General features: G+C 40.5%; 1 protein-coding gene and 1 long non-coding RNA gene across 2 annotated transcripts in view; one reads left to right on the plus strand and one right to left on the minus strand.

Moving 5' to 3' along the window:
• MARCHF1 (membrane associated ring-CH-type finger 1) overlaps nt 1-2,030 on the minus strand; it is a 798,496-nt gene extending 796,466 nt beyond the window's left edge. The window contains exon 1 of the mRNA XM_038559139.1: nt 2,014-2,030. The gene's annotated coding sequence lies outside the window, so the exon portion shown is untranslated. The remainder of the gene's footprint in view (nt 1-2,013) is intronic.
• On the plus strand, nt 896-19,357 carry LOC119869375. The gene is made up of 5 exons (XR_005370958.1): nt 896-1,033; nt 14,561-14,668; nt 15,381-15,416; nt 18,506-18,740; nt 18,965-19,357. It is a non-coding gene; the product is annotated as an uncharacterized LOC119869375 (long non-coding RNA).
• Nucleotides 19,358-25,817: the final 6,460 nt, after the last annotated feature.

Here is a 25,817-nt window from a genome sequence, read left to right on the forward strand (position 1 = left end):
ACTGCTCACTCACTGTCTGACTGGGATTACATATATTTGAAACAAATGCGTATTTTTATGTTGGGTACACCCCATCGCATAAGCACATCAGCAGCCCCTATGTTCACTGGGCTTATTTCAAAGAGATTTTGTCACTCTAATATGTAAGCAAGGCAGCCAACATCGGCAACAGGTTCTCTAAGAACCTTCATGTTAAAGCCCCTTAACTTTTACTATAAAGGGAAGCGTACAGCAAAGTTAAAGAGCAATAAAACTTTTGAACAAACAGGTGGAGCCCTTTGTGATGAGAAGTCAGGAAACAATGAAATAAAATTACTTCTGAATCACGGAGTAAATGTCGCTGCTAACCCCAAAAGCCCTGGATCCGGGTAAGCTCGTATCAGGGACCTCTTAATATAACCTAACACAATCAAAAATCTAATTACTGACTTCCCAGGAGGAGCGACGAGTGTGTAAAGGCCAATAGTGAGCTTTTGCAAAAGCCAAAAACTGATGTGACATCCTTTTAGTCCCACCAGTTACATCCAGTACAATCTCCCTCCCTCATCTCATCCAGGCAGCTCCTTTTCCACTTCCACCACATGGTTAAATCCCACTCATCCTCCGCTAGGTCTGTTCTAAAGAGACCTCCCACTTTACCAGAAGATCAATCGCTGGTCAAGAAAATTCACTTTTATTCTACGCTATTGGAAAGATCACCTGTCCTTTAAAGAAAAAGCAAGGGTCTCAAGGCAAGCCAGCCAGCCTTTTCAAGAAAAAGAAAGTAAAATTGCGATTTGCGTTATAACAGGTTGTTACTTTCTTCCACCGGCCGGGCCCCGCTCGGAGGCTGGAGGCGGGCCCTGGAACCTGGGCCGCGAACCGCGGGCAGTCGGCGCGCCCCGCCCCGCCCCGGCCCACGCCGGCCCCGGCTCACACCTCGGCTGCTCTAGATCGCGGCGGACGAAGCCCCAACAGAAGGTAACGGAGCCCCAAAGTAGCAAACTTTCGTGCTTCTTTTGGAAATGGCTCCACGTTGAAATCGGACATCCCGGTAGGTACCGCCAGTGCTCTGCGACCTGGAAGCCGGAGTCCGGGCAAACGGGGGGAATTCGCTGATGGCGCGGGGCTCGCGGGGCTCGGGGCGCGGGGGTCGGCGGGGGTCCTGCGGCTCCCGCAGCCCGGAGTCCCCGCAGCACCCAAGCCCGGCCCCGGCGAGGCGGCGCATCCCCGCGCTGGAGCCCCCACGGCCCGCAGGGACCGCCCGACACTACGAGTGACCCCGGGCGCCCCGGGAAAACGCGCACCTGCCCGGCCGCGCACCTGCCCCGCCCCGCCCCGCCGCGCACCTGCCCGGCCGCGCACCTGTCCCGCCCCGCCGCGCCCCTGCGGCCGAGAGCGCGGCTGCCCCGGGCGCCCCGGGAAAACGCGCACCTGCCCGGCCGCGCACCTGCCCGGCCGCGCCCCTGCGCCGAGCGCGCTGCTGCCCCGGGCGCCCCGGACGTCCCCGACCCGGCGGTGCCTCGAGCGCTCGCGGAGACTCCGGTCCGCCGGCCGCCGGGGAGCTGCGAGGCTCGCCCGGCGCCTGCAGCAGCGACCGCCGCCGGGGGCGCAGGACACCCCGGGTCCGAGTCCGCTCCCAGCCCCGCCGGCGGCAGCACCCGAGGCGCCCGGAGCCCGAGCCCACCCGACGGCCGCCGGGCACCTGGGCACTGGGCGCCGCCGCCGGGACGCGGGCTGCCCTCGGGAGCCCCGGCGCGCTTCCCGGGGGCGCGGCTGGCGGCCAGGACCCGGCGGGCGGGCGCGGTGGGCGCCCCGCGGCCCCGGAGAGGCGGGGCCCGGACGGAGCGGGCCCGCGCTGCAGCCGCCGGGGTCCCCCCCGGAGCCTCGCTCGTCGCCGGCCCGCGCTCCGGCACCTGCCGCCCGCGCTCCGAGCCGGGGCCGCGCCGAGCCGCGCGGGGTCGGGGGCCGGGGCCGGGGCCGGGCCGGGGCGGGGCGGGGCGGGGCGGGGGCGCTCCCGGCAGAGCCACTCACCGGCGGACGGCGAGGCCCGGGCGGCCACCGGCCCGAGCGCGACAGGCGGCCCGCGGCGCAGCAGCTCCAGCCTTTGTCAGCGGCGGGCGGCGCGCTCCTCCCCACCCGCGGACGCGCGGCGGCTCGGCCCGCAGCTCCCCCGCCCCCTCGCCGGGCCGGCCTCACTCGGCTCCCATGATGTCATCCGGCGGAGGGGAGCCGCGCGGGCCGACGCCAGCAGTCCCCGCCGCCGACGGGGGCGAGCGGGGCGGGGCGGGGCGGGGCGGGGAGGAGCCGGGCGGGGAGGAGCGGGGGCGCCCCCGCATCCCGCCCGCGCTCGGTCGCGGAGTCCCCGGCGCGGCCCGGACGGTCTGCGCGGAGGGGCGGGGGGGAGGGGGCGGGGCCTGGGTGGGGGCGGGGCCGGGGGCGGGACTAGGGCCGGGATGGGGACGGGGCTGGGGCGGAGCTGGGGGCGCCCGCCACCTGCCCGCGCTCGGTCGCGGAGTCCCCGGCGCGGCCGGGACGGGTCTGCGCGGAGGGTCGGGGGCGGGGAGGGGGGCGGGGGGCGGAGCTGGGGGGGAGAGGGATGGGGATGGGGGCGGGGATGGGGGCGGGGCTGAGGGCGCCCGCCACCTGCCGGCGCTCGGTCGAAGAGTCCAGGTGCGGCCCGGACGGGTCTGCGCGGAGGGGCGAGGCGGGGCAGGAAAGGAGCGGGTCGGGGGGCGGACCTGCGGGGGGAGAGGGGTGAGGGCGGTGCTGGCGGGAGGAGCTTGGGCGGCGGGATGGGGGCGGGGTTGGGGCGCCCGCCACCTGCCCCCTCTTGGTCGCGGAGTCCCCGGCGCGGCCCGGCCCGGCCCGGACGGGTCTGCGCGGAGGGACTTGGTGGGGGGTGGGGGGTCGGGGGTCGGGATGGGGGCGGAGCTGGGGAAGAGGGATGTGGGCGGAGCTGGGGCGCCCGCCACCTGCCCGCTCTGGGTCGCGCAGTCCCCGGTGCGGCCGGGACGGGTCTGCGCGGAGGGCCCGGGGGGGGGCGGGACAGACGGGGGCCGGGATGGGGGGGAAGCCCGGGCCCGAAGTGCGCGCCCCGCGGCAACGATGCCGGAGTCGGTGCGGAGGCTGACGGCAAAGCCAAGGGGCGCGGGGAAAGTTTTCTGGCCTCCCGGCCGCTCGGGCGCCCCAGGGCCGGGGCCGCTAGGTGACAGCCGGCGCAAGGACCGGCGCCCCCGGAGCCCCCGCCCCGGCGAGGAGGTTGGGGGTCGGCGCCGAGGCAGCCTCCGCGAGGGGCGGCTGAGCGGTGCACACGCTGCGGCTGGCGCTGCCCGCGGACCCCAGCCCCCGGGGGGGCCCCACGGCCTGCTCGCGGCCGCCCGCCGACGCCAGCCCCAGGCTCCCCGAAGGCCATCAAGCACGTGACGTCCACCGTGTCTGGGCCCCACGTTCTTTACAGTGTCAATCGGTGGTCTATCGGGGGGACAGACAGACAGACAGCCTCGGGGGGCCGGGGACAGGAACGCACACGCGCCCGGGATCCGAGACCCAGCCGCCCCCCCCCCCCCGCCCCCGGGCGGCCTCGCGCAGAAAGCAGAACAGAGCCGGGCAGCTGAGCTCGCACTCATTAACCAGAGCGGCCCGGGGTCCCTGGAAGTCCCCGCAGTTACCTGCCCCTGTCATCCCTGCAAGAAACTGAGCATCAGCGGGTGATGCGGGGCAGCCAGGAAACTTGACGACCGCCACTGAGGGACGTGCTGACTCTGCCCGTGGCTTCAGCCACCATCGTCCTCTAGAGGTGTAGACACCAGGACTAGAATTCATTGCAAATATAAGTACAATTAGGAACATCTTAATCTTTGTAAATGCCAAGAGAAAGACCCAATACAATAACAACTTTCTTCAAGAGGCTTGTTAATCCATTGGGGAATTGCGAAATCCACTGGGACTTTTCTTAGGAAAGGGTAATAATTAAGTGTGAAAGAGCAGGATCAGAAATTATTTCTAAAAAATAACACGCTGGGGCGCCCCAGTGGCTCAGATGGTTATGCATCTGCCTTTGGTTCAGGTCATGATCCCACAACCCTGGGATCATGTTGGCCCCATGTTGGGCACCCAGCTCAGCAGGGAGTCTGCTTCTCCCTCTCCCTCTGCCTCTCCCCTTGCTTGTGCTCTATCTCTTTCTCTCTCAAATGAAAATAAAATCTTCAAAAAAAAAAAAAATAAAGTATCAGAAAGACCATGATGCACATAGCTTGAAAATAGGAAATCTGCAAGTGTTGACATTTGTTTTCAAATTAAAATATTTTAAGTACCGTTTATGTATTATATTGTTAATATATAAGTATTTCGCATCCTTGTTGATGTCCTTATTCTTTTCAGAGACTTGAAAAAACTTTTAAGAATGGCCACTTAGCCTTTCCTCCGAATCAAAGTACAAAAGAACATATAAAATGCACGAACAACTATTAGAAATGAGTATTTTTAAAAATCAGGGCAACTAGGAAAGAAAGTAGATGAAAAAAAACCTAAGAGAGGTAAGAATCTGGTAATGTAAGCAATGACCGTCTTTGAGAATAGACAAACAATCTAATTGCTTGAAAAAAAGTAATTAGAACTGCTAATGATGCTGTTCTAAGTATATCAGAAGGTCAAGCTGTAAACCTTCCTTCCTAGATTGCTTCTCTGATGCCCCATCTATCTTCATTGCCTCTGTTTATCTTGCTGTCCTTCAGCATTCTCTGGACTAACACACAAGTGTGGAGACAAGAAGGTCATAGGGAGTTAGCAGATCTAGCAAACTTAGACATATAACCAAAAAGATCAGAAAAAAAAAAATACCCCTCACTTCTTTTTTTAATCACTGCTCTAAAGGGCTGAAAGTAAAACCTCTATCTCTTCCTTTAAGAAAAATGAAACACATTCATATGTGATAATGTATTTGGTCTGTGAAAGGTGGAATGAAATAGGTCACTTATGTCAAAAGGTTTTAAAATGGAATCAACAGGCCATTAAGGATGTGGGCTTATTCACTTTCCTAGGGGAGGAAGCACGAACTTTTGAACTGGGCCAAACCACAAATATTCCAAGGACTCTGCCCAAACACCTACAACTTACTATAGTAAGAGACTGCTTGGCAACTAATTATTTTCAGCCAAGATTTCTTTTTTTTCCTGCCACCAACACCAATCAAAAACTCTTTGTAAATAACATACACAAGCAATCCCTCTTTGCTTTAAAAACTCCTGACTTTTGCTCCCTAGTGAAATGCGATTTGGGTAACTACCCAAATCTGCATTTTCCGAATTGCAGTTCTTTGATCCCAGATAAATGTTCTTGCTTAATAATCACCCCCTCATAATTTAGGTTTATGGGTCCTATGGAAAAATAATCAGTTTTATTATTCTAGCTGTTTTAGAAAATTAAAAATAATGTGTTGGAGCTCTCACTGTGGCCCTCTATTTTAACAAAGTTAATTGACTACATCTCTAGAACTTCTTCCCCAGTGTGTATCAACCTACCAAGATCCCCGCCTGGGTTACTGACATTTCCCACTTCCAGTGCGTTCTTTTTTCCCTACTTGTAATTTTTAAGTCATGCTTCTTGTATATTTTAAGATATTTTTATCCAAATGGATGACTATAAATAACTAAAACAAAACATTCAATTGTTACATTGAAAAAAGGATCATATTTCTTAGAAAAAATTTATATCCAAGCTCATATCTTACAAACCTAACTTACATACTAATCTTATTTAAATGTATTAAGCCTTAGAATTGAAGATTCAGAGTGGAAATATTAACTTTGCCTCAATTATTGATGCTCTGCTCCATATTTTCATATTGATACATGATTCTCTTCACCAAAACAATGAATGTTTTGGGTGGGAAAGTAGACATATTTTAATATTTTCCCTTGTGGATTTCATGAACTATAAAACTTTCATACTCTGGTTTTATCTGAATTAATAAACTCATTAATAGCTAATTGCTTTTTTTTTTTTAGTTAATTGCTTTTTAAAAACAAGTTCTCCTGGGTACAAATTTGTTAACTGTTGATAAATAATAAATAATAAGCAAAACGAATATTAGTAAGCCTTTATTATGTGTCAAATACTGTGCTGAGTGCTTACAGGCATTAGTCCATTTGATCTTTAAAATTACCCGGCCAACATGAATGTGTTATTAACTTCTTTTGCAGATGAAAAAACAGGTACCTAGAGAGATTACAAAAATTGTCCAGGCAACTAAAGTAGTAACAAGTCAAATTTAAGATTTTTTTTCTGCCATCTTGAATACATACAGCCAGCCCTAATAATGGCACAACAGCAATTTTTAGATAATTTTGCCTTGAGAAAATGGAAGCATGATGATTTCATTTAAAAAAAAATATATATATATATATAGTGTGTGTGTGTGTGTATGTGTGTATATATATACATATATATTTAATTTGTCAAGGTGGACAATGTGTTTTTTGGGAACTCTGTCATCAGTTACTAAATTCAACATGAATTTTACTTTCATTATCCCTGTTGAGGAATGTTTCCAAGGTTATTTACAAGGAAAAAGAACCTCAGGATACCAAATAAATTTTAGTTTCCATCTATCCTTAAAGAGTTTTAGATATAAAGCAAAGTGCAGGGATTTTTTCACTTGGAGACAGATCACCATAAAATGAAATTAAAAAAAAATAACCATAAGCCATTAATTTAAGTAAAAACAAAACCTCAGCAAAGCTATCTTCTCTATACAATTAATCCATTTGTGGGTCTGGGAAGGTAAACTAGATCACCTATTCAAATTAAGGCTTTCTTCCCTGCCGTGAATATTAACAAGGAAAATAGATCATTTTACATATTATATCTCAAAGGTCCCATATGTTTTTTTAATCACAGAAAGTAATATTCCCCAGACGCAAATGTATAACTGAGCTTCTTTAAATAGAAAGGTTTCGTATAGATTTCTTCAAAGTCCTTTTTTTATCTTACCTTTTTGATAATTGGCTGATGTTCAGCAACTCGGGTAACACGGGTTATTTGAGTGGATTTGTGGAAAGGTTAGAAGGTACATATAGCAGATTATCATTCTTTCGAGATTTCCCGCTAAACTAGCTTTTTGTATTAATCTCTCATAAATTAAATAATGTATACAAACAATAGTGATCCTTGTATTCATAAAAGATATGTTAGCAGACTAATTAATTTATTGCAAACTTGTGATCTCGATATTAATGTAATTTTTACTTTGGCTTCAGTGTGTTCTTCTGCCATTAAGCGTTCTTATGTTACAGGGCAGGCGGCCCATCTCATGATCTTATGCTCATTTTCTAGTTGCTCTGTCTGTAGTGCTGGTCATTGGCCCTAACATGACATAGAAGTGGTCATAGAGGAACAGCTTTTGTTTAAAGGTGAAGGAAGAGATGAGGAAAACTTTTTTGAAATGGCCACACTGCTGGAGCACCTGGGTGGATCCGCTGGTTAAGCCTAGGGCTCTTGATTCCGGCTCAGGTCATGATCCCAGGGTTGTGAGACTGAGCCCTGTGAAAGCTCCTGGTTCAGCGAGGAGTCTGCTTCTTACTCTCTCTCCCTCTGCCCTCCCGCCAACTTGTGCTCTCTCTCTAAAATAAATAAATAAATCTTTTAAAGAAAGAAAGAAACTGCAGCACTGCTTATGAAAAGGGAACACTATGTATAGCAATAGCAGGCTATGAAAAAAAGGTATGTATACAATTTCTCCTAAAATGAAAGTTTTTGCGAAGTAGAGAGGCTGACTTCCCTAAGCCTGTATTAGTTCCTCATTGTATTAAGTAGGAAATTTTCTTAATCAGATGCTCATCATTTTCAGCTGTAATAGTAGCATGAATGATCTGCCTACAATATTTCCAGCCAGATCTTGTTTTGTATATGTATATATATCCAAGTTACTTCAGTTATCCTAGTTGACCCCATTTATAGGCATAGAATTAAGGACAACACAGAATGAAATATTCACAACAGGGAGGTAATTTTCTGATTTTTGAGTCATAGCTCTTTTTTTTAAGTTTTTAAAAATTCAATTTGCCAACATATAGTTAGTATAACACCCAGTGCTCATCTCATCATGTGCCCCCCCTTAGTGCCAGTCACCCACCTCCCCTTCTGCAACCCTTTGTTTCTCAGTGAGTCATAGTTCTTAATCTTTACAGCAGACTACTTTCCTAAGGTTCTATCTTTTTAACTATTATAGGAGCAAACAGGGACAAATATATTTGCTAAGGAAAGACCCTAAGAGACGTTCCTGATTTTCCAAGTCCACTTTAATTCCTGAAGTATTTTGGGAGCCATGTGGAAAGAGCTCAGAATGCTACAAACTTGCTTCTGGACCTAACTCTCTTAATGATGTATTTTATAACTTAAGCAATTCATTTAACCTAGTCACCTTATCTTTCTCATTTGGAAAAGGAAGTTAATGATACCAGTCTTATACACCTCTCACTTGAGAGGATTTTACAAGGAAAGAAAGTAGAATAGAAGTGGGATACAAAGGTAGGGTTATATTCGTAACACGTCTAAACAGGGCCTCCTGAGCTATGACCTGAACAGATATTGTGAACATTAAATTATGTGTAACTGATTTCACCGACTAGGACAAGAACAGGGAGAAGGAAGAGGAGAGAGGGACAAGGAAATCTATTCTGTTAGGGACCTTTCCAATAGGCATAAACATGGAACAGTGGAAAGAGGTTCAAAAGGTCCCTGTGGGGACTCTTCTTCTCTCGGCCTCTCTCTGTGTCTCTCATGAATAAATAAATAATTTTTTTTTAAAAAAGGTGATAACTCCAATTTTACCTTTTACTATACCTTAATTTCAATATATCTTAATCTCTCTGAACCTCACTTTGTCCTGTAAAATACAATCCAAACTAATTTTCCTCGATTTATTTTAATATTTTTAAATCAAGATACATGTGCAAATCTAGTGTACTTTTAATATAGTGTTCGTTCTCACTCCTCCCAAAAGTTTATTTTATTCATTATGACAAGAGTGATGATGTGGTCTCAAGGAAATGAGATGCCGTCTCAGAGCAAGAAGGAGAAATTAAACTGTTTTATGAATGATACATCCCAAACACCCTGAACAGAGCCTAGAAACTACTGAATTGAATGAATAAATGTATTACTGGATCATCGTGATGATTGAATAAAATAATAACATGCAGATAATCCCTGAAATGGTACCCAGCATTTAGCAGCTGACCAGTAACTAATACAGTCCCAAATCCAGGTTCAGGACCTAATTGCGTTCTAAAACTTTTTGTCCACTTATTCTTTTAGAAAGAAAGCATGGAGTATTTAATGTATTTTGTATATTATCCTATCCCCACAGGGGCCTAGGCCAGCACCCCTGAAATCAAACACAGCATTCTGTCTGCAGTGAAGTATATGAAGATTCATACCAAGCGTGATAAAATAAGCCATACAGCAGTTCAGTCGCATTTTATGCCAAATGAGTTGTGAACATTCTTTTCCATAATCATAGATTTCTAGATTTTAGAACTTGAACAAATGGTTGTGAATAATAATGTTTAACATTCATTGAATGTCCACTACACACCAGGCTCTGCTTTAAGCCCTTTACATTAATTAACTTAATTAAACCTTACAGCAAGCTTCTAAGGTAGGTACAATCACTATTCCCATTTTATGTAATAAAGATCTGATGTACAAGTTAAATTATTTGCTTTATTAGTTTATGAGCCAAATTAGGTCTAGACAGACTTGTGTTAAACATTTTAAATAAATAAATTAAGAATATATAGAAAAGGAATTTCTAAAAGCAATGAAAGAAATCAAAAATTAAAATAGTAATATATTTTATTAAACAACAAAATCTTTTGAATATCAAAAATACCATATTAAAATTTAAAGTTTAATAACCTGGACTAAGTGTTTTCAGCAGGTATTGTTGGCATATTCGATATATAACAAGTCCATATAAATTGATAAAAAGCACTAAAACCTCAGTAGATAAGAAGAAAAGAGACATTTAAAAAAAACACAAAAAAACTTTTGCCATTGGCAAAAAAAGTGTGAAAATTAAACTGAAATTCAAATTAAAAAATTGAGATACAATTTTTCATTATCAAGTAAAGATTCTTATAACTTATAATACATGCCAAGTGCTTTAAGGATTTTTATAGCCTTTGAGGTAGTGTTTTGATTTTTTTTAATGTATCATAGAGAAGTAAGCAGAAATCCAGGGGAAAAATATTTATCTACAAAGATGTTCATTAAAGAGTAATCTATAATATTAAAAAAAAAGGGAAACCAATGCTTTTAAGACCCAGGGTCATGGGATTAATAAAACTTCAAAAAAAAATGAAGTGGAAAAAATTGTTTGGGCCTACCAATATCCCATTTTTCAATACACTGCTGAGTCTAACAGAACTGTCAATGTTATAAAATCATAGTTTAGTTTCCTGATATCACATTAATAAGCTCTCTGGAGTTGTTGCCAGGGAACCTGAGACCCTGAAGCCATTTATCTAAGCAGGAGAGTTTTCTCTGCAGTTGTCCTGAACAGGTGGGAGGGTAATTTTCACTGCAGAGATATTTTTTCCTCAGTAAATGATGACCAGCTATGAAATTGTTATGTTCCACTGTAGACCTGTATGCTGTACCTTTCTCCAAACAAGTTGCCAGTACTGCAACTCTAGAGCTATATTAACTTAAAAGTCTTTGGGAACTTGATTAACCCAACTAGTGTCTAATAAATGAGGATTTCAACCATTAAAAGTGATCCTCACACATAGGACCATTCTATTTTCTAATGGATTGTAAATAATGATTAAGAAAGCTATTGATCACTGTATGTTGGTATTGTAAGCAGCCACTTTATTACTCTCTTTCATTCTAATAGTTTTTAGTTTTGAACTTTCTTGGATTTCCTAGGCAGATATATTACCTGTCAATGGTAAAAAAAAAAAAAAAAAAAAAATATTGTCTTACTGCCATTATCTATAGTTTTTATTTGATTATTCTTATCTTACTACGTTGGCTATAAACTCCAATACACCACTAAATAATATTGCTAAAAATCAAAATGAGGGGCACCTAGGTGACTTAGTTGGTTAAGTGTCCAACTCTAGATTTTGTTTCAGGTTGTGATCTCAGGGTTGTGAGATGGAGTCCTGCATCATGTGGGCTCTGTGCTGGTTGTGGAGCCTGCTTAAGATTCTCTCTCTCCTTCAGCATGTCCCACCCCCCAACCATTCTCTTTCTCTCTCTCTCTTAAAAATAAAATAAAATTTTTAAAATGAACTTTATGCAACTTATTGACTTCCTTTTCTTAACTCCAACTCTAGCCCCTCTTTCTCCTTTTTATCTCTTTTGTAATCCTTTTCTAGGTAAATAATTCCACCATTCATCCAGGTCTTCAAGTAAGAAATCTAAATATCACTGCAAGATCTTTCCTCTCATGTGTACTCCACTGGAATAATCAATGCATATATGCAACTATTTTTTAAACAAATTATTCTACTTTGATTAATTAAATCCAGTTATTTTAAAACACAACTGACATCATACCATTCTGTCATTGCATGTTTTCCAGCTTATTAGGTGTGTTTGTAGAGTCCTATGGGATATGATAGAGTCATCAAGTCCTATGGATCCTACTTTGTAAACATTTCTTGTAGTTATTCCCACTTCTGCATGCTCATTGCCACTGTTCTTATGTAGACCTTTTCATCTTGTGCTGGTTAGTCTCTGCCTGACCCCCTAATTCTCTTCTTTTTTGCTTTTCTCACTTCTCCAGAGAGTGGACCTCTTTGGAGTTTTCTTTGCTCCCTAGCTTCTGGTGGGGACTGGTTCAGAGGTACCAGAAGGATTTGGAGAGTGGGAAGAGAAAGAGTTGAGTTTATATTTCCCTCATTCCCTCTCGGCTTCATTGTGGTTCGGATGCATACTGTGCTCCATGATTACAGCTTTCCCCATGATTCTTGCCCTCGACGAGGGTCTCATGACACCGTAAGAGAAGTAAACCTAGTAGTAAGGCTTAAGGGTGGTAATGGCTTCCTACTCTTACTAGTCATAACCCATTGATTATGTTAACTCTGCTCACATATCAGTAATTATTTCCTTTACTAAATGTCTTCGTTTCCTATTGAGACAGACATGTCTTGATACATAACCCTTCTCCAAACCATTGAAAGGGACTCTAGTTGATTTCATGCCTACAGCCTCACCCTCTCTTCTACCTTTACACAATACATCCTTCAACCATGAACAGAGTATCCTTTTCTCAAATGCAAACCTGACGATGTCATTCCCTAGGCAAAATCTTCAGTGTTCTTTATCATTGGTAGCAGTTGCCAACTAGAGTTATTACAAATAGCTTGTAAATCCTTATGCACCCTGTGGAATAATCAGCTTTAATTATACACATACTACTTTTTAAGAAATATATGCTACTGTGATTAAATATTAGCTCATGTAAAACATGACTGACTTCATACTGACTTTGTCATTATGTGTTCACCCAGGAATCAAGTATTCCATCACATACATTAAAAGAATACTCATATTAAAAATAAAATCTAGACTCTTTCTAATTTTCTAGTTTATTCTTCTACTGCTCAACCTACATGCACTTACATTTTACTTAAGTGCCATTTCCTCCTTCTTTGCTTTAGGTCATCTTCCTATTTCTAAAAGTTACTCAGCCACACTCAATAACCCTTCCATGGCAAATTCTTTGTCATCTTCCATAATAGAAACACTACACTGAAAACCAATAAGCTAGAGTTTGAGTTAATTACTTTGTATGCATTATGTCATTTAATACTCAATAGATGAGATGAAGCATAAGGGGTTTTCATGAGTTCACACAACCATAAAGTGTAAAATTAAGACTCGAAATCTGACTTCAAACCTGCACCTTAAAAGCTATTCTTTCAGACAACATACTAATCCAGAAGGTCAAAAACTTACACTCTTTGAAATCTCCCTCAGATGCCTCTCCTCATTTTTATTTCCATGCTCCTTGATATATATACCTCTACTTGTTTACTTCTCACATTGACTTTGAAATTTTTAATATAAAACTCAATTTTGCATTTTGGTTTTTCTCTTTGTACACCAAAATTTCATGAGGTACCTAGGTATTAAACACAGAATAATTTTAATCATATTAAATATTTATAACTTTATTAACTTTATTTATTTATTTAAATATTTATAATATTTTTCATTGGTTATCTTTATGTTATCAGTACCATATATTGTAAACTAGCTGCACAATGAAAAACACTGCTTATCTGGATGTCTTCATTTGCAATTTATAATTGTTTCTTATTTACTCAGCTACATAGACCGAAGTTAGAAGATGTATATGTGGGAGGGAAACACAGTGAAAGTTATTTATTTATTTATTTATTTATTTATTTATTTATTTAATATATATTTTATTTTATATATATATTTTTTATTTTTTATTTGTTAATGAAAGACAGAGAGAGAGGCAGAGACACAGGAAGAGAGAGAAGCAGACTCCCTGCAGGGAGTCTGATGCAGAACTCGATTCCAGGACTCCGGGAGCACAATCTGAGCCAAAGGCAGACACTCAACCACTGAGACATCCTGGTGCCTCCAAACATTTATATTTAAACCATAAAATCAAAGTATAAGAATTAAAATTAAATTAAATATTTAAGCCATATCCTTTGGCTCCAAATTTCTTTTTTTTTTTAAGATTTTTTTTATTTATCCATGAGAGACACAGAGAAAGAGAGAAGCAGAGACACAAGTAGAGGGAGAAGCAAGCTCCATGCAGGGAGCCCGAAGTGTGACTTGATCCCAGGTCTCCAGGATCACACCCCGGGCTGAAAGCAGCGCTACACCGCTGAGCCACCTGGGCTGCCTTGGCTACAAATTTCTTATGAACATGACAAAATTTATCAAAAATCTGGTTAGAGATTCATTCATGGAAACATGCAACAATGACAGATAATATTCCTTAAGACTTATATGTCAGCTATTTTCTTGAATACATACTTTAACTCATTTAATCCTCACAACAACTTTATGCAACAAGCATTATTTTTTTAAAGATTTTATTTCTTTATTCATGAGACACAGAGAGAGGCAGAGATATAGGTAGAGGGAGAAGCAGGCTCCTTACAGGGAGCCTGATGCGGGACTCGATCCCAGGACCCCTGAATCACGACCTGAGCCAAAGGCAGACACTCAAGCACTGAGCTACCCAGTGCTCTATACTCATTTTATAGATAAGAAAACTGAGGTGCAGAAATGGAAAGCAACTTGCAAAGTTGCTGTGACTATTAATGTCCCAGGTGGTATTTAGAGCCCAAGTCTATCCTCTGAGCCTCCTTAATCACTGTGCAATACTGTCTCTATTTAAGTAACTACCAGATAGAATTGATTATTATTAATGAGCACATACACACAACAGCATTAGAAATAAGGGAATACTTTGGCCCATATTCCTGGTGCAGTATCCTAGTTCCACCATTTTCTAGCTGTGAATTTTAAGCTCCTCATCTATAGAATGACAGTATTAACAGTATTTATTTTATAGGGTTGTTGTGATGATTGCATATATATGAAGTGCTTCAAACAGTATCTGGAAAGACTAAATGCTTGTTATTAGTATTTCCCAACTAAAAGGACATCACTTACCCTCTTGGTAAGCATTCACTTAGGTACAGTTTATTTGAAAATTAAACTATGATTCCATAAACTATTAAACTATGATTCCAGTCTACAGATCAGTCTATTGTGTACTTATTAAAGTGAGCTCTTTCAAGAGTTCTGAAGTACACGCAAGGCTGAGGCATGATATTAGACTTGGACTAACTAATGGGTTTTAATTTCTGAGCCATCTATAAAAAATGATGGCAATTTCTTGAGTGTGCAGTTGAGATTTCCTTAGTCACGTAAGTGTAGAGCAGTAAAGGAGTGCTTTACTGGATTCATGGTGAGGTTATGGACTCGAGTCAGAAAGGCTGGCTTCAGCACCCTGGACAGAACTTGCATGCCCGACCATGCTGACCCTGCCGGATTTTTTGGACTTGGATGAAGAGGCATGATGAGAAAAGATCTGGTATTTTCTAGAAAATTGGGCAAGAATATATACATGTACATATAATCCCATTAATGTCTTGTATGTGTATATATATATATATATATAGCAGTATTTATTACTCTGTTCACAAGAAATCGAGATCACTATAGCAGCTAAACATGTCATGTAAAAACTAAACAAGGAAAAAGTGAAAAGAATAGCTAAAATTTCAGAAGCACTGTATCATTCCCATATTTTTAGTTACACTCAAAAGAATGCATGTTGGTATTTTTCTAAGTTTTCTAAAATCATTGATTTATCTATTTTGTTACAGTGGAGCATATTTAAAATGGCAAGATTCGTGAGATTGGTAAGAGTTGGCAATAATATTTTATAAGTCTTATTTTATTTAATGGCAACTTATGTACTGTATGAAGTTTACATTTAAAGGATATTTTAAGAATAACTATGTAATCTTGTCCTCTGGAAGATAACTCCATGGTCAATACATGCTTTTTGACCCAAGATGTTTGCACTCATGTTTTTTCAATATTTTGCCATAGAATTATAAACTTTCGGTGTGCTTTTACTATAGTAGCAGAATTATTAAGTTTGCTTCTGCTTCCTTGCATTTAAAAATAAGACAAATTAACTTCTGAATTGACCTTGCCACTTTATAAATTCTAAGATAACGGCATTGTGTAAGTTCCCATAGCAGGCAGTCAGCTTTCCTTGACAAATATTTATCTTTACATGTGACTTCCATTCCTAAATTCACAAAAGCCTTTCTAGATTCTTTTTTTATAAATGACATCCCTCCTTCTTCTGGATCCTGCCTCTAGATTTCTGTTGTACTCTATCATGGTATGTTTTTACATTTTACATTTTTAATTCTATCTTTCAACGAACATTCCTTGCCCTGTAAGACATCAGCTCCTTAAAAACAGATGTTATATCCCCTCCACGTTTGTAATTTCCACATTATCTAATATAATGCATTACACATAAAAGGCCCTTAAACAAAGTTTGTGAAAGAGTCATAAAATATTTTGGATATCCACTTGTTTGAAGGAGTGTGCACTGGAGGATGGTTTGTGGCATTGAGTACATTCTTCTTTGGGCAACTTCTCAGAAATATAAAACAAATATGCATATCTACAAATATATTTCAAAGGTTGTATAGCAGAATTAATAATCATCAAATATAGCAGCCAAACTAGTATTGTAAAAATGTCTACTAGTCCAGCCTTAAAATAGAATACATCCTGTTATGAAGAACCTGTCATGATGCAAATTATTTTGATGCAGAGGTCTCCTTTTAATATACTGGCAGGCAAGATCCTAAAGGCCACAGAAGAGAAAGGCACATGGAACAAATTAAAATGCTCAAATAATATGATTTATTTAATCAATTAAGGTACGTACCAAGAAACAAAGGGGAACAGATGGCAAAGGTTATGCACTTGGAATAGTATGCAAGCAGAGTGGAAGACTGTACTACCTAGCTTTTGGGTTATGCAGTTCTCTCTGTCTCTCTTATCTCTGTCGCTCTCTCTTTGTGTGTACACACACACACATACACATATATATACGTACACACAGAGGGATGTCACCTCTTTCTTCTGAGCTACACTATCCATTAATGGTACAGTTACAAGCACAAGAATTGAGGTTTGAGTAAATAGTTTCCACAAACAGAAGAAGCCTAGGACCAGAACACATACTTGCTCTACCAGAGAGATGCAGGGTAAGTGTGCCTGAGCAATCACGGACTCACCATTTGAAAAATCTCACTGGACTCAGCCTATGAGAAGCTATGGATTTTATTTGTGTTTCTTGAGTAGAAGACATATAAGGCCTGAATGGACATTACCAACGAGTGACCAAATTAAAACCTTAGGAGTACTCAAGCATTTGCATATATTTAGTGCCTCCCATATATTTACGGTGCCACAAATATTAGGTGTCTCTTAATCTATCTTTATATCTATGTTCATCTCACACAGAGCTTGCTTACTACCTTATTTATCTTATTTGGCTCATCTTATGCATTCGGCCTACATCTCACAAGCTACCTGCTTACACATTATATATACACACCTAATACCTCTTATGAGTTTTGCCTATGTGTTCTTCTTCTTATTCCTCTTCTATAGAATACTCAAGTATTTCTAAATGATTTGTTCAGAAGAAGACCTCTGTAGCAATATTAAAAATTGTGCCATTAGGTTACAAAATATTGCATATTTAAAGCATTCGGAAAAAATAGACAATAAGTTTAGCATGAGGTTAATGACAGAATTTATATCTATAAAAACAGACACAAACTTCCATAAAGCTATGTTGATAAAAAAATAAAAATTATTTCCATAGAGCATAATAGCATTAGAAGAGATCAGGGATATAAAGAGAGAAAAGAAGTAGCAAGATTCAACAAATTAAAAGATCCTGGTAAGAGTTGCTCTAATGGTCAGGATAAGCTAGGTTGTGTTGTTCTCATAAACACCCCAAATCTCACTCTTAAAATTATAAAGGCTTATTTCTCACTCACTCTTGATGCCCAACACGGATTCCTCTAGGGACAGAAGTCTATCTTTTTTTTTTTTTTAAGGATTTTATTTCTGTATTTGAGAGAGAGAGAGAGAGCATACATGCATGAGCTGGGGGAGGGGCAGAGGGAGAAGCAGACTTCTCACTGAGCAGGGGCTGATGCAGTGCTTCATCCTAGGACCCTGAACTGACCAACTGAGCTACCCAGGCACCTGGGAAGTCTGCATTCTTATATTGTCATGTGAATGAAGTAGCTGCAGTGGTTTTTAAGTGGTTCTACTAGAAGTGACATGCATCACTTTCATTCAGTTGTTCCTGCCCACAAAAAGTCACTTTGCCACACTTAGTTTCAAGGAGGCATGTGGCAAGAAAGAAAAGAAAAGAAAACTGAAAATTTTGGAAAATACTGGCAAAGTCTTTCATGGTGATTATTAACATGAAAGCAATACTTAGAGATTTGTCAAATTGAAAGGCCACATGAAGTAGTGAAAATTGAATATCATATCTACATATCCATATGCACATGATATATCTACACATTCACATACATATGTGCACATATACATATCTATTTATATACATACACACATCATTGGGATGAACTGAATACAACCTCATCCCTAGTCAGCAGAAAATCTGATATCAAAATAATCTACATTGGGGTGACTCCTCCCATACCAGATGGTTCAGCGTTATTCATGGCTAATGAATTGGTCCTTGTATATAAAAAGCAGACCCTGCAATTTGTCAGTTGTTTCTTAGAAAAATAAGGTCAGGATTATTCATTCAATGTGACTTAGAAAGGCCTAAGTCACAATAGTAGTCTAAGTAAGCTTTCTTCATGTGATACTGTTGTGGCAGCCTTTGAAAGAAAATCAACATTCACCTTTTGAAACATCATAATTTTAGGTATTTTATGAGAAATGCAGCATCAACTTTGCTGGGTTGTGTGGGAAAGACTAAATGAGAATGAGAATGCCCACTCGCTTTGGAGAACAGAACCCCCCCTACTTCCTACAATATCAGGAGCAAGTGAGCAGAATAAGCTGCAGTCGGCCTACAGGCTGCAACTGAAACGCTTGAATTAACAAGATCTCAGAAGAATTCCTTTCTTCCTGGGAAGAGATGGAAACATGGGGATAAGGTAAGACTTTGGACTGTGAGATTTACAGAGGCCTCTTGGGAGGAGGAGCACGGAGAGAAGTAAGGAGCCATGGCCAAGAGGCAAGTTTCACAAGTCAACACTCTAAGGTCTGTTTTATATGTTTTTATTTTATGTTTTTGTGTAATATAAATAGGATCCTTTAGAAAAGAACTGTGTGTTTTATTCTCAAAGAAGGTTGTGCCTGATTTTTCACCTTCTTACAGTTTCCCAAGCAAGAAGAAACTGAGAGACCTCTAAACCCTCCACCCGCATCTTTGAGGAGGATTGAATGAAGCTACTCTTATTTCCCAACAACTGCTGAGATAACTGCTGACCTATTCGTGTCTCCCCTAGCATACTTGACCTCAAGACTGAATTTCCTGTTCCTGACCCTTCCCCCAGCATGGAGCACAGAGCCCAAGGACACCCCTGTGGGATTGGGAGGAGGGTGGGAAAGCTGGTACCTCTGCATTCCTTGTAAGTCCTTGGAAAATGCACTTCACCTCTCTCACTCTTTCTCCTCATCTGTAAAATAGAAATGGTAACATCTGTGCTGTTTCTCTAACACATTATGAGGATCAGATGAGTAAATGCTTAAGAAAATCTTCTGAAACTGTTAAGAGCTGGTTTTGTTATTAAAGATCTGTTTGTTTTTAATATTTAAATTAGGTAGTCTTTATATTTACCCAGTTCTTTTTATTTTTTTTTTATTTTTTATTTATTTTTTTTTTTACCCAGTTCTTTTTAAAACAAGTCATTTTCTAAGGGAAAAACTATCTAATCTGCTGTGTGCATTATGTATTTTATCCCTAAAGTCAACGTACCTTGTGTAAGCATAAGCATAATTCTTTCAGATTTCCCTGGGTAGCAAACTATTCCACCTGTGGATTTAAGAAGATGAGAGTATTTACTTTAAAAATTGAATCCTTTTACGGGGAAAATACACTACCTTTTCGGTGGTCAGCACACCGGCTCACTAAAGAAACGTCTACTGATAAATGTGTATACTTTATTATTACAGCTATTCATAACACAACTGACATGGCACTGTAATTGCATTGTTATCTATTTTTCATAAAAATCTTGACACAGCTTGACGATTTCACAGAATCTTAGAATATTAAGCTCAAACGGATCTCAGAAATCATTTAAACCATGTCTAGATGATGTTACTAAGACCCAGAAAGGTTAAGTGGCTTTTATAAGATTCCACAGTTAACCCTTGGCAGAATTATGACTCAGACTTAGAGTCATTTTACAAAATAGTGAATTTTCAAAACCTTTATAAAGAAGCCTTCTCAATTTTATTTAGTAGAGAGAATATATACTTTAGTGATATGTGAGTAGAAGAAAAAATATTTTACTTTAAGTAATACAGTAAGTTGAAATATATATATTCCCATAATTAGTCAAGCCATGTTGTATTAAGCTTTAATTATTCATTAATTTCACAATGTATAAAAAAACACACTTTCTTAAAATAAACCATTAAAAGTATGTAATTATATCCAATAGTACCTGAAACAGTTGAATAGCCTACATAAAGTATTTCTCTTCTAAATCAAATATTCATTCTGAGAGAATTATTTTTTTCATTCATTGTGAGAGAATGAATGAAAATTGGCGACTAGTACATTTCTATGTGTCCAAAAAACTATCAACAATATAAAAATTCATGCACACACACACAGAATCTGTAAAATAGCTGGGTCAACTTAAGTCTAAGTTTTCTTTAAAGAAAAAACTACAGTGAAATGTCATCAAAAGAGCTTTTAAACATCATTATTTACAATTTAAAATGTAACTATCGGGGATCCTTTGTTGGCTCAGAGGTTTGGCGCCTGCCTTTGACCTAGGGCGTGACCCTGGGGTCCCCGAATCGAGTCCCGCGTCAGCCTCCCTGCAGGGAGCCTGCTTCTCCCTCTGCCTGGGTCTCTGCCTCCCTCTCTCTGTGTGTCTCATGAATAAACCAGTAAAATCTTTAAAAAAATGTAACTATCTTTTTTATTTTTGGCTACTATATTTTTATAGCCAAATTCTCATAACTATCTAATGCTTTTAATAAACAGAATAATTATTTTTTTTCTTTTAGAAAATAGCAGCATTCATCTGCTGCTAAGTTATGTTGGTGGAAAAAAGATTAATAAGAGATTTCTTTTTTAGAAAAATTGTATGTATTTATTCATGAGAGAGAGAGAGAGAGGCAGAGACACAGGCAGAGGGAGAACCACGCTCCATGCAGGGAGCCCGATGTGGGACTCCATCCAAGGACCCCAGGAACACGCCCTAAGTCAAAGGCAGTTGCTCAACCACTGAGCCACTCAGGTGCCCCCCCCTTCTTTTTTTAAGAGATTTAATAAAAGCATAGTTAAATAGGATTTGAGTCCAATGGCCACCAAAATAGGATTAAGCATTCTATATAGCAAATAATACAGGACAAAGCCTTCAGTATATTAAAAACAAGAGAAGGCAATAAATTTTTTAAAAGAAGAAGTATTTTTATTCGATCTTTATTCCTTGACATAGAGAACATAGGAAAACCCTTCTTAACAGAAATTTACAAGGTGTGAATCAATTTCGTGATGGTGATCTAAGAAGCCGTAAAATACGGAGTTGAAATTTATCAGCAAATTCTACTATGTAAAGAGCTCATCGTTCAGCAAGACATTTATTGACAAAGAAACAGAAAATTACATGAGAGTTACCATCTCCTTTGAGGAACTGGTGTGAGCAGCATCGATGAGGTCTTGACCTCTAACACTAAATAGAGGTCTATTGCAGAGCTGTGGCAATCCCTGACACCCTACATGGCTTGGCAGGGTGTCATGTCTGGTATCACGTCTGTCTTTCCTGCTGTGGAGGATCTAAAGCACGAGGATTTGCTATAATCAAGAGTGTAAAATATCGGTACTCTTAGGAGCTCTCAGAGGATTTGAACACAAATTGAATGAGCTCCAACATCTGTACAAAACTCTTTTAAATACTTGATATTTGAAAACTGTTTCATGAGTGTGTTAATTACCCACTTAATAGAGAGGTGTCATGTTCTGACATTGCTTTGAGCTTGACCATTTGGAAAAAGTTTCTGCACAACTTCATCTTTGCTCCCCATAGCTTTGCCTTTTCCTTGTTACAATTCAATGTCAAGCCCTCTATTTTTATGGAGGATTTATAAAAAAAAAACAAAAAAAAAAACAGATTGTATAGCCTTTTCTTACTGATTGTAAAACTATGCTTAAAGATACTGTACCCTCTGTCATTCAATATCCTCTATCCAAGGACATACATGATCAGTTTGTGCTTTAGTTTAGTTCAACAACAACAACAAAAAATCATCTTTATAGATGGATGTGCATGCTTTCTGTTGTCGCAAGATGAAGGCTTTCTTTTTTAAATCTTAGCTGAATGAAAACAGCATCAAATATACTCACCAAACATTGTAATTCAATTCTGGTCCTGAAAACGTTTTACTTTTTCAGCTAACTTTAGAGCCACCATTCCCTTTTATACTTCCAGTAGACAACTTTGAACTCTTACTAACTCTATAAACTTCTTCAAAACTCTCTTTTCAGTCCTGCCTTTTTCAGATTTATTTATCTGTCATGATCTTGGTTCTTCTTTGGAGGCCCAGTCCCACATGGACATTTAGCCTAACCCAACCAGAAAAATATATTAGGAGGCCCTACCTAGTTGGATTTGCTGTCTGAGACAAGATATAATGCATTAGATTCAGGGTATATCATAGATACCTGGGTCCTCACTGAACAACACATTTCTCTCATCTTTGTTCCTTCTCATTGTAAGAATTGGGTTTCTGCTTCACTTTCTGGAATTAACACTCTTTTTTGGAATAGAAGCCTACTCTAAACACTAATTGGCCTTGTTAGAATACTAATAACAAGTGTAATATCAGATAATCTCTCTAATACAAGAACAATACTGTGGTGTGTATCCCTATGTGAAAGCTGGTGTCCTCTAAACCCCAAAATTATTTGGAAAACTAATATGGTCATTCTCTCAGGCTTAAACATGATCACTACTTAGAAACGACAGCTGCCAGACTCTTCACCTGCTCTACTACATTTGCTGACCCAAATCAAGCTCAAGTATTTGCCCAAATCAAGCTCAAGTTTATGATCTGTCATTGCCCAAATCAAGCTCAAGTTTATGATCTGTCACTTTTATTCCAGACCATTCCAATCTCAGTGAACCTTTATCGCTGCCTACAGTTCTACTGCCTTAGTCAATTCATCCTGACTTTCTCAGTCAATAATTTCCTAACTTCTATTCTCTCTTGAACTCCTCAATAATCCACCCCTCCTTCTCACATGGAGATGAAGACTTTCTCATTAGATAGCTTCCTCATCCTCACGCATTATACCATCTGTAAAACAGAAAAAATACACCTGCTTTTACTAAGGTATCAGCTCTCCTTATTCCCTAGATCCAATTTCCTCTTATCTGCCCAAGAGTGATCCTCCTCAAGTACACTGAATTATTTTGCATTATTCATTTTTCTTTTTTTGCTGGATCTTATGGCCAGCATACAAGTGTACTGGCATTTCTCCTATCCTAAAAAAAAAAAAATCAAACTGTACAGAAAAAAAATTTGTTGTCCACACTTTTTAATTCTATTTTCACGCTCACCAGTTCTGTCTAGAAGTCACTCCAGTCAGGGTTTCATTCCATCCACTGTACAAAAACAGCTTTTGTCAAGTTAATCAATGACCTCTGCAATACTTCTTCCAGTATTTTATTTTTAGTCTTCATCTTATTTGACTTCTTGGGGACATCTGAAGCATTCAATCATATCCTTCTCAAAATGCCATAGACGATCATTTGGTTTCTGGAACACCATATCCCCTAGTTTTTCTCATATCTGACCATGCTCTATCTACTGTGATGGATATCTTTCCTTTTCCAACATGTAGTGCAGGTGTGCTCCAGGGATTTATTCATCCTACCTTGTCCCTATCTACTTTAATTCTCTGGGTGATCTCTTCCATTTTCATTGGCTTTACACATAATTTTTATGTTGAGGGCTTTAAAATCTCACTTCAGACTCAACTCTCTTGATGGACCTCAGATTAATATATGCAAAAGTCTCCACTTGAATAAGTTTCTCAAGCCAACTCTTAGTACCAACACTTTTCCCTCAGGCTTCCCCCTTTCCGTAAAGGCACTGTCATTTATGTGCCGTCATTCTCGGTGTCTCATTTTATATCAAATCCCACATCAGATCCAACAACAAATTCTGTTAAAGCATAATACAAATCTTATCACTCCACTTCTCCACCATTGCTATCACCCCATTTCAAGCCATCCTTCATCCTCACCTAGAATGTGGTCAAATCATCCTATCCAATTCTCAGCTCCTGTTCTGTCTTTCCTCCACAGAGCAGTCATATTATTTCCTTTAAGACATTAAGGCTGATACATTCCTTGTTTACAACTCTTTTGTAGCTTCCCTTCATCCTTAGAAAAAATTCAGTCTTTACCTAAATTTACAAAGTTCAACAGTCATATGACCTGGCACTGGCTAACTGTCCATTAGCATAACTTACCACCCTCTGACTCACTAATTGCAACCACACTGGCTTCTGGCTATTTCTCCAACCAGACAGACACACTCTCTCCTCAGAGCCATTGCATTGGACATTTTTCTCTTCTTCAAATATTTTTATCCCAGGTATCTTCTTCTTGACCTCATTAAGGCCTCAGTTCAAATGTTACTTCCTCCAAGAAGTCTTTGCTGATAAAACCATTGTAAACATCACAATTTATCTCCTTGAATTCTTTATTTTATGTCAATTATCATTACCTGTCACAGCAACAACCAGTGAATCAGTCCATTTTGCTTCAAAATTATCCCATTTCATGAAAAGTTAAGCCTTTCATTCCCAGCTTCATAAAAACAAAAAAAACAAACTAATGGATTGATTTTAAAAGTTTATTCGGGCATTGAAAAGATACAGGATGTGATCAACATTACCTCCAAACTCTCTCTTTTAAAAAATATTATGTGAAAATGTTAAAAAAACAAAACAAAACTATAGTATGTGAAATTGACAGTGGTATTATTTGGAAAACTCTGGGAGAGAGCATTCACAGAGAATAGTGGTGCACTTCTCACATATTCTGACACAGAACTAACAGTATTTTTCAAATGCTAAATTGTGCTTATACTACATATTAAAAAGCTCATTTTTTACATACTCATTCTGCTTGTATCATTTAGAGATAATTAGTTGAAAAATCTTGCACTTTATGGTTGAACTCATAAACAACTTGAACAGTATGTTAAAATATTCATATCTTTTTGCTTGGGTAGGAGTATTAGAGAAATATGTGAAGTCTAGAAACCAGAGCTTGGGTCTTGGTTCCACCATTTACTAAGTCTGTGATCCTGAATGAGCTATTCAACACCATATCTTTGAGTTCTCACTGTTATAAAAAGAAAAAAATAAGATGCAGCAGATATTTTTGAGATGCTTAAAAATATATAATGAAATTGTCTTCAAACTGGGAAGTTATTAGTAATCTAAATTAAATCTTGACAAATTTTATACCATGTTGGTTGTATACGAATGATAACATACAATTGGGAACACCTATTTAGGCACAATGTCGTATATTGGGTATTTTACCATAATATAAGATGATAAGATTTTGGAGGGGCTAATATATGTATGAAGTCTTTAAATTACTACCATATATGGAGGGAGTTATTATGAAAGGAAGAATCTGTTGCATATCCAAAGAATATAAGCTGGTACCGGAAAAAAATGTATATGGTTATCTATTTGCATAAGACTTTCTTTAAAGTAGCTGCAAAATTCTAATATTCATGTAGCAGTTACACCAGGGAGATTTCAAACCAGTAAAGGAATTTATTCTTGTTTTATGCATTTTACCATTCATAGTCCACTAATGTCAACTCACTTAAAATCACATGATAAATTAGTGATTCTTTGCAACCATCTCTATGATGTGAGTATATTAATACGTTCTTCCAATATTGAGTTATGATAAAAGACCTCAAATGACCTCAGTGAGAGCATTCTATTTAATTAGCTG

Source organism: Canis lupus, chromosome 15 (genome assembly GCF_011100685.1).
Source record: "Canis lupus familiaris isolate Mischka breed German Shepherd chromosome 15, alternate assembly UU_Cfam_GSD_1.0, whole genome shotgun sequence".
NCBI lineage: Eukaryota > Metazoa > Chordata > Mammalia > Carnivora > Canidae > Canis > Canis lupus.